This window comes from Crocodylus siamensis, chromosome 4, assembly GCF_052110815.1.
Source record: "Crocodylus siamensis isolate JL-2025a chromosome 4, ASM5211081v1, whole genome shotgun sequence".
Classification (NCBI taxonomy): domain Eukaryota; kingdom Metazoa; phylum Chordata; order Crocodylia; family Crocodylidae; genus Crocodylus; species Crocodylus siamensis.
In genome coordinates, this window is record NC_143398.1 from 223,709,362 (window position 1) to 223,719,849 (window position 10,488).

At 36.9% G+C, this 10,488-nt stretch overlaps 1 pseudogene; it reads left to right on the forward strand.

Moving 5' to 3' along the window:
* Positions 1-9,646, forward strand: part of LOC149867613 (uncharacterized) — a 94,134-nt pseudogene extending 84,488 nt beyond the window's left edge.
* Positions 9,647-10,488: the final 842 nt, after the last annotated feature.

Genomic DNA, 10,488 nt, shown 5'->3' on the forward strand with positions numbered 1-10,488 from the left:
TCCTCCAGCCTGAGATTTTCTTGACTGAGATCATCACAACCCAAAGCTGCAGTAATTGTGCAACTGAGAAATGCATCCGGAATGATTTCAGAATGGATTAGTTATGCTTTAAAATTCATGTTACAAGGAAAAAGTTCAGGGGGACACCTTGCCTATAAATGATAGCCCCACTGCTTATCTCAACGCAATCATGATTTATCTAGAAGCCTGAGAGGGGAGAATAGTTGCATAGGGTTATTTTATTCTACAGATCTGGAATTGTGATTGTGCAACCAGTGTACACAGATACTTAGGGAAGAGGGGGAAATTTGCTTTTCATTTACTGTTCTCTAACTTTCTAATAACAATAAGCCTGATCACAGCCTGCCTTCTTTGTGTAAGAAGGAAAATAACAGTGTTTTTATTATTTTTTTAAATATTACAAAAAGGGACAATATGCTAAAAATATGCAGTGAACAAATATCATCTGTACAGACTGGAAGAGAACCTTCATAAATTAACCTTATTAGTGCATTACTGTAAGCGAATGCCAAAAAAGCTCCTAATTTGCATTAAGATAGATTTTTCAGGTTGGCTGCATGATTTAATTAAAGAAAAGATTAAGAATCATTAAACAAGCTGCTCTACCTTGCAATAACAGAATTCATATCTGATTCAGGTTAACGAAAACACAGATGGTGATTCAGTAACTGTTGAGTTGCTGTAACAGAATGAAAATGATCCCATTAGTTCTCTGGAAATGTGAGGGAATTTGAAAATTAGTATGCAGATACATTGTATGGTGCTAGACAGCTTGGTCTGCTTGGATCATCACTGATTACTCTTTGTTTGGGTTGGCAACACTGAACTTAATAAATGAAAAAATGTTCCAGTATACCACAGTTGGAAACTGTTCAAGGTTGAAATAGGTGTGCAGACTTTCAAGAAGAGAGAGTTAAGTAAACAAATGTCAATCAATTTAGGGTTGGCAACATTTTTTTCCTCCAGAATGTCTGTTCTTGAGAAGCAAGTGTCATCACAATTGAAATCCTTTGCTTGATACATATGTCCATGTGGTATTTATTATTACAAAGGTATTTCAAATGCATAGCATTAATTTAGAAAAGGAACCTCTATAGCTTCTTTTAATACCGAGAAGGAAAATAGATCCCAGGAACAGAGGTCAGGTTGTGAATTGTTAAGAAAAATCTATAGATTTTTGTGGAAAAATGTTACATCAGAAGTAGATGTAAAGCACAGGTCAACAGTCGGAATATTTCAATGGATTCAATAAGGATCATAAAATGATTAGTGTAACCCTCTCTGGGAAAGCATTGCTTACTTTAGACAACTAGACTAGTTCAGCAACTCAGTGCATGAAAACTGCAAATCACTCTGACAGAGATAACTGTACTATACAGAATACAATAAATGGATATCAGCACCTCTGTGACTGTAAGTATCTGACTTTTATGATGAATCACACAAAGAAACTGTACAGAACAGTGAACATTAGGTCCTAAAATGCACATAATAAATGACATTGTTGGGTTAACTTTTATACAGGGAAACAGATATGATGCTACTTTGAAGTTTAAAGTTTATTTTGATCCTTTAATTTTACTGTAAAGTACTTCAAGGCCAAAAGATTGATCAATATGTCGCAACAAAAAAATAAATAGACCAAAACACTCAAGTCTTTTAGGTTAAATGTTCCTTGCTTATCATGTGTTAAGATCTTTCAGAAATGATGTAATACACGGGGGATTATGGCGCTACATTTGCAAACCACCTTTTTTAAAATCATTAATTGACATCATAGAGCCATGTACAACTCACTACTCCCAGAGTGATGGTAATTAATCTTGTGAAACAAAAAAAATGATATTTTAAGTTTTTGGCATAAAAAGTCATAAATGGGTTGTCTTAGGTCTGACTAGTTTTTAACCATCTGATCAAACTTTTTATTTTAACAGTTCTTATGCATTACTTTGTTTCTTAACACTTACATATAAAACAGCATGTACAGAATAGATATCCTCAGCAACTTGCCAGTGTTTGAAAGCATGTGTTATTACCAACAAGGTCCTCTATGCCCAGCACTCTTTTATGACTTTAAAACCTGTTTGGTCTATGATAAGTGACGGTACTGCAATTTTTTTTATCCCTTGTTTCAGAGTCATAGTAGGTTCTCAAACATGGTAAACTGGGGGGGGGGGGATCATTAGTTTTTTTTTCAGTGCTCCAGTTTGTCATATACAAGCTAAGCACCCTTTCTTTGTACTGAAATCATGGCATGCAGTTTTCAAATAATTAAAGTCCCATCTCCCCTCTGTCCTGGCTCTTCTAGTTAGGATTATAAAGAACTCTAAATTTTATGCATAGTCTTCCCTCTGAAATCTTGTAGTCTATGAAGATGTTAAGGGTTTATGCTATGCATGCCAACATACAGGACTACTTTGAAAGGATTGGATTACTAACGAAAGAGAATAGATCAAGATATTAACTGCCAACTATCAAATGATCACAGGATATTTTGATAGTTGCTGCTGAAAACAAAACTTACGAGCAGATATTTTTAACATGCTGTATTTTTTTTTAAGTAGAAGCTAAAAAGAGTAAAAGTGGCTATTTTGTTTAGTATTTGATTTCTATTACTGTAATTCTGTTTGGATTATAACTGTGAGAAAACCAGAGGTTTTGGTTCATGGGAGACTTGGCACACCACTTCTTGGTTTTGATTCAAGTGGGTTCACATCCCCTGAGTTTCACTTTGACTTTTCAGTTTGAACAAATCCAAGAAACTTCAAAACAAGACTGATGAAACCAGTGACTTTCACATGGTTTCTACCCTAAATTACAAACACTGTCTTTTTCACAATTCCTGGACCCCTTCCATATTCAAAGGGATAACTTTTCCTAATGCCATTAACTCTAGTTATTTTCCAGGGAAGAGAGAGGATGACCAAAATTCTTTTGACTCATCCTTAGAACCTGAGCCCCAAATGTCCTAATGAAATGCATTCATCACTTCAATCTCCTTCAAAGTAGTTCTGCCAATGGGGGGGAGGGGAAGCAGTACTGAGTTCTCAGCTAGCATATTTGTCAAAACCAAAATACATAATTCATACCATCACTCCTTGATTTCATTGACACAGAGCACCTTTGGGTCTGTTTAAAAACAGCAGACAGAAGTACTGCCAGAAGATGCCATTCTCCTAATACTAAGCATTCTCACATTTAGTGGGGTCATCTAAAATGGAAGCTTTAGTGAAGGCACTTGGATGCTTGACAGGACCTTCTTGTAAACTGTGTCCTTGGCCAGTTCAAGAATATCTCCCTTGTGAATATATCACAGAAAACCCTGCACATAGTTCTGGCCCTTGTTAAAAAATAGATAATGAAAAGCAGAGAAACCTCTGGACTATTCAGGAATCATTTTTATAAATACTCTCAATAGAGATGATTACATATTCCAGATGAAATACCTTGGAGACCTACTTATTCCAGTAGACCTCTTTAAAAAAAGGAATTGCTAGTCATTATATATTTATACTAAAACAAAATCTTAAATATCCTCATGCTTTTCTCATCTGATGATCATGGTAGTCCAGTAACTGCTATATTAATGGCTCTCTAAATTTGTGCTTTCTTCTAGGGTGAAATTTTTCTTTAAAAAAACCCAAATCATACTTAACAATCTTGCAACAGCCATTTGCAGGCATCACCTAATTAATCATTCCAGCATGCCTTTAAGATTTTGATAGTATTATTTCTATTTAACAGAATGAGAAAGAATAATAGAGAAATTAACTTAGTTGCAGGTAGGACTAGAACCCAGGGGTCCCGGTCATCAGGCTGTGGTGGTAACTGGAACACCACACCTCTCTTCTTAAAGATTTTTTCCTTCCATGATTCAGTTACAGATCATAATTATCATACTGTCATTAGGTTTTATGATATTATACTGTTCATCCCAAGGCAAGTAAATATACAGTAGGGCAGTTTTGTAATTCTGTGAAGGCCATCGTAACATGTCCAATGTGAAATGCATAGCTGAGTACTTCACTAAATTGTGAAGTGTGCTGCCCTTCATAAAAGTTAGGAACTCACAAGAACAAAAATCTTTGTGTAAATAATTTATGAACAGATACAGAAGTTACATCTGTCAGTTAGATCATCAACCTTGAATAATTAATCTATTTCAATTCTTCGAATAGCATAGATCTCAGCTAGCTGCATGCACTGTTTAGCCTTGTGAAGTGACCAGATACAAAAGCCAGGGATGCAAGGATCCATTATCATGAACCTCAAGAAACACATTAAGTTCAGTAGAACTACATGTTTAAGTGCTACACAATATGAAGAAGAGTTATCAAACTAGATCTGATGTACATAATAGGTGTTCTATCTATTTATAACAGACAAAAATAATATTAACTGTATTCTCAAGCTTTTTCCCTTACTTTGACTGGAATTATAGCCAAGTCACACCACTGAAAATCTTCCATACATAGGGCAAAATATCAGAAACTATCAAAAAGACTGAATTATCTCTCACAATAGGAGATTCACCCTGACTGGTAAAGGTGGAGCAAAGCATATAAAGCTCACAGTTTACCATTCTGTAAATAAAGCACAGTCTCAAGTAATGTATTGAGTATTCAGAAGGAAAGGGACAAAATAAGCAAGAAGCACTTGCTTCAATAATTGTGTCCCTTATTGGGAGTAAACTAATAAACTAATAGGAGGTACCAGAACATGCAGATTATATGTAAAATACACATACATGCACAAAGCAGGCATTTGTGCTTAGCTACTATTGTGGTGGGCACCGTAAAACAAATGAACAAAAACCCATAAATAGATAAAATACTATAATTTCTGAATCTGAATCTTGACCATATGATTCAATGTTTCTTGGGCACTGTAATATGGAAGATTTCAAATCCTAAAGCTATTTTTATGTCAGTGGTTTGACATGTGAATTTCTTTATGAAGGACTGAATAATGGGCGAGCCTCAGAAATTATATTTGGTTTGCTGAAGTGTAGGGTGAATTGAGTTGGATCCATGATGACAAGGACCTATTGCAAAAAGGAATAGACCTGGAGGAGGAAGAGGACTGGCCTAATGAATTCACCTATGTATGCCCAAAGACAGGAGAAGGGACAGATTTTTATTTGGGTCTTTCCTTCAGGTCAACTTGAGACCAATATATGGGATCATCACTTAGGAGGGAGTGGAATCCTTTTCTTGCCATCAAGCAACCATGAATAAAAGGCCTTTTAACTTTGCCACTAGAAAGAATGAAATGACTAAAAAGAAGCTAATGCCCAGAAAAACATCTCAAGATTGTGTATATTGTTATATTAGCAACAAGTATGGTGTGACAATCAAACATTGCTACATCTAATATCAACTGAAAGCTATTCTTCTCCATTTGGATAAGCAAATATTGCCAGCATTCCTATTCTCTGGAGAATTTCAGATTCATTCAGTTTATGTCTAATCATTACCTCTGTAATAATATATTAAAACAGCTTAATTTTCACCTTTAAAAATAGGAATTTGGAGACAACACGTACACATACTATAAGAAGAGCAACATCTTATGCATTCCAGGCTACCTGAGTACCAAAGAAATCATTTAATTAAAGCAGATCTCTGGTCAAGCTGGCATTTCTTTCTCTTTTAATTGCAACATCCTGTCACACTGAAATTTATTTTATTTTAATTTGTCAGGGTGTGGGAGCACTTCAGAATGTCCAAGACAAAAATCAGGACTGTCAAAAGATCCAGTGCTGCGTCATCACGTAGCAGATGGCCAGGAGCCAGGTCTGTCAACACTTGGCTTTGTACTGTCCGGGGGAGAGAATTTGATTCTTCAGCAGTGTCTAATCAGTTTAAAACAAGTCTGGAAGATGTTACTAAAGGACTAGATGAGATCCAGGCCACAGCAGCCTCTGCATATAAAGAAGTGAAGGATTTTGTTTAAGAATAAAACTAAAGATGTGGAGACAACACTTGACAGATTCAACACTGTTACAACTGTGAATAACAAGGAGTAGTATGCTACTGTGTTTGGAAACAGGACTACTGGTACCTAGAAAAATTAACCCCCTCTTTCTCCTGCAACATCTTTTCTCTCCCCACTTCTTCAGTCTAAGCACAGCCAGTTGTCTAGCTGATTCTGCTGGAAAGGAGACGGTGGCTTGGAAGTACAAAAAGGCGTTGTTTCCTCTGCTTTTCTCCACTCCTTTCACCTTTGCTGACATGGTATTTACTGGATTACAGAGTCTTAGTACAGAACTTATACAATGTCTTCTTTCATAATCATTGTTTTCTAAACTTGCATGTTTCCAAATTGTAATATCTGGCATTTATAAAGCTCTCTAGCAGAACCTTCAATACCTTGCATACAAGGCTTCTTTAAGTCAGCCAGGGTCCTGGAAGAATCTGCTGGACTTTTTAATATACTGCAGTGCTTTGCAAAATATGATTTAGATTAAGAAATTATAGATTAATATATATTTTTCTGGGAATTGATAATAAAAATAATACCTGGGATCCCCAAGTGATCTGCAAATGCCCTGCAATTGGGGAGCCCAGTATATTTCACAATGGACAGGTATTCACATGACAAAAACTATCACCAAAACTGGCACTGATTGTAAACTTTGCTGGCAGTTTTAGAAGACTAAACAAATGAACAGGCATATAGGTTTACCTAGAGCAATCTGTAGGGACATGAGGCTGCAGAGGCTGCACTTTCTTAGTCTGGTGATTAGAAAGTTATGTCTGTCAGTGTCCAAGAGCCCTGATGAAGAAATGTGCATTTTCAAGGTACAAATAAAAAATATCCTTACACTTCTGAAAACAATTACTACAGATCATTAATAGGACAGAGTAGGGGATGTTCATGCTGTTGCTGTTCCAGGGCTATCAATGTAGTGACTTCTGTGAGTACTAAACGTGCACACATACAAGAACCTGTTAGCAATCGTAAGAGAAATAAGAAAACCAAATCTTTAAATTGGAGTCAGACTCAGCTGGTATTCGGACAACAATATAAACTAGTTCTCACCTCTCTCTGAGTCCAGAAGTCACTTGGAGATCCCAGATATTAATTTTAATATGAATTCCCAGAAACATAGAGATATATATATATAATCTATTAATCTAAATCAGATTTTGCACAGCATTGCAATGTATAAGGACTCCTGGATTCACCTCTCTATAATTAAGCTCTTGGGCTGTTTTGTTGGTGTTGTAAAGCTAGTATTGCCAAAAGTCATCTGGCTTTTTCCCTTATAAGACTGACAGGTTTTTTCTTTGCTAACAAGCCTTTCAATTTTATATATTGTAAGTTTTAGGTGTGGTTATTTTTCACCTTTCACAATGTTATTCCCTATCCATAAAATTATATAAAAATGGTCATCAGTGAAAGGAACTGAAAGGAATGACTGCCATACATTTTAAAGAAAAACCTTAACGTTTATAAAAAAAATAAAGCCCATACTTCTTTTAAAGATCTTGCTCTAAACAAACTGAATTATTCATGCATAGAATTGTACAGCGTTAGAACACCTGTTTTCAATCATGCATAATGTAAAATCACTCATTACCTCACAAGAGCCTCTACATCTCCAGCAATCAAATGGCATTGAAATAGCAAAACAGGTGCTTGGCAGGTGGATCCAAACAGATGTTTTGGGCTTGCATGTCTTTTCTTGTACAGGTGTGACGATCTTGTTTTCAACAGCATAATTGCTATTTAAATAGGTAATATTTAATTCTTATGTGCTTTAATATTTATTTTTGCTTCTTCAATTCCTTTTTCCACTTTACAAACTGCAAAGGCTTCAAGCAGCCTATGAGATGTGTAAAAGCTTTCTGTCTGACTGCTAGGCGGAGCAATGCCAACTGAAAGTACAATTATTCATTCCTAGCTTTCCAACACTGGGATTCTCATTTACCCCACTTTTACACATAGAGTCTCTATTAGAACTCGGTCTCTAGAAAGGAACACTTATTTTAAGCAAAATGCCAGACAACGGATATTGAAAGGGCACTGCGGTCCTATTCCCAGGAATCACTTCTACATTAATAGAATACTCATTAAGAGGGATACAGACCTTTGAAACAGTTAGAAGCAAGCAGGGGTTTTCCTTAGCAATGACATACAGTTTAACAGAAACTGCAAACCGGATAAACACAGGACTACTAACGCGAAGTTCCAAGATATGGGACTTAGCGACCCTTCAGGGCACTTTATTAATTTCAGTGAGGCTCCATGATTGTACCCACTCAAAATCCATTGCAGGATAGCAGCTTTTGTTTTGTAAGCAAGCTAAGAAAGCTGAGAATAAAATTTGCACAAAAAAAAAAGACTGCATTTACAGAAAAATCAACCTAAAGGTATTACTGGACTTATACACTTCATTCTCACACACAACAACTTCACTTCCAACAACCAACACTTCCTCCAGACCATGGGCACAGCTATGGGCACCCAAATGACCACACAATTTGCCAAACTTTTTATGGGCCACCTGGAAGAAGAATTCCTCAAAAACTGCACCACCAAACCCATGCTAAGATATATAGATGAAATCTTCATCATTTGGACTGAAAATGTGAAATCTCTGATTGATTTCCATCAAAAATTCAATAGTCACCTCCCCATCAGACTACCTCTTGAATACTCCAACACCAATATTTCCTTTTTAGACACTATGATCTCCAGAATAGTAAAATACAAATCACCAGAACCCATGGACTAACATCCGTATCTACACAGAACCAGCAATCACCCTCAACACACCAAAAAAAGCCAACCCCTCTAATACCACCGAATTTGTGTTGAGAACACCTGCAATTGTCACCTCACAAATCTCAAAATGGCTTTCACTCAACAAGGACACTCCTCCAGAGAGATGAAAGACACTTTTGAAAAAGTCACGCAGATACCACATGAAGAAGTGCTGCAGTACAAACAGAAAATTCCCACAAATTGCACACCATTAGTTATGACATACTACCCTTCCCAAGAACCTATATGGAAAATCCTCAAACAATTGCAACCCTTACTACAAAAAGACCCAATTCTTAAAGAGATATTTCCATTACCACCCATCCTAGCCTTTAAACAAGCACTAAGCCTCGCCAAGCTCATCACCAGACGTAAACTTCCTATGGCCCAAAACACACCAAATGGATCCAGACCATGCCAGGACAAGAAATGTAAAATCACATTTCTTACACTGCACAACAGTACTATAATAACCACAATAACTACACTGCACAACAGAGCCATCACCATTCCTGGATCTTACACCTGCACTGCCAGAAATGTAATATATCTCATCCAGTGCACTAAATGCCCTGATGGAAAATATGAGGGAGAAACCAAACAACGTGTACCAGAATGAACACACACCAAAAATCGATCAGACAGAAATACCCAATTACCTGTGGACGCACACTTCTCACAAGATAATCAGTCTCTCTTCAGTCTCTCAGCTCTAATCCTCAAAGGGAACTTACAAAACACCTTTTGTAGATGAGCCTACAAACTTCACTTCATAAATCTACTGGATACAAAAAATCATGGGCTCAATATAGATATTGGATTTATGGCACATTATAACCTGCCTGCTATCTGATATCCCCAGGTAACCTCTCTATATTTTACCAGCTACACTCTGTCACCAGGGCAACGTTCCCCCCTTTCACTCCCTGCCTACCCATCTCACACCTATTGTCTCCCATCATACTGATCCTCACGGCCTCGCATTTGCATTTTCACAGACCTGCATTTTGCATATTGGCTTCTGTTCCATCCAAGAGAACACAAAACACCATCAGATTCTCCCTATGCCTGAATAAGGGTATTTGTGCCTGAAAGCTTGCAAAAAACAGTTTTTCCAACTGTTCAGTTGGTCTAATAAAAGATATTACATTTACCCAAAAAACCTTAACAGCAGCAGATAGCACTTTTCTGTTTAATATTGTCCCAAATAGTAAAATTGTTGTTAGGCCAATGTGAAACAGAGATGGTCTGAATGCAGTTCTTAGAAGCTCAGCAGCCATATCATGAGAAAGCACTATTTTGCTTGGCCCTTATGTCACCAGCCCTGACAAAAAGGCCAAGGCCTGAAGAGTTATTGATACAAACCAGGTTAGACAGGTAAGATATGTTGTTTCTGCCCACAGTGTGTCTATCTGGGGACTACATATGTGCTTAAATTTTGGCAATTAGAAACAAAGATGACAAGATAAGGGAAGGAGAAAGAACAGAGTAATTTCAAGTGGCTCAAATACAGAGCTGGAAGTAAGACTTCTGCCTTCTAATCCAATGACCTACTGTGCATCAAGTCTCTCTGTGTTGCTGACTCTTCAATCTCAGGTCAGTAAAATCTTTACATCATATCACATCATCATGGGATTAGTCCAGATCACCTCAGGGATTACTTGCATGCTGCATGAACATCCCTTATACAACAGC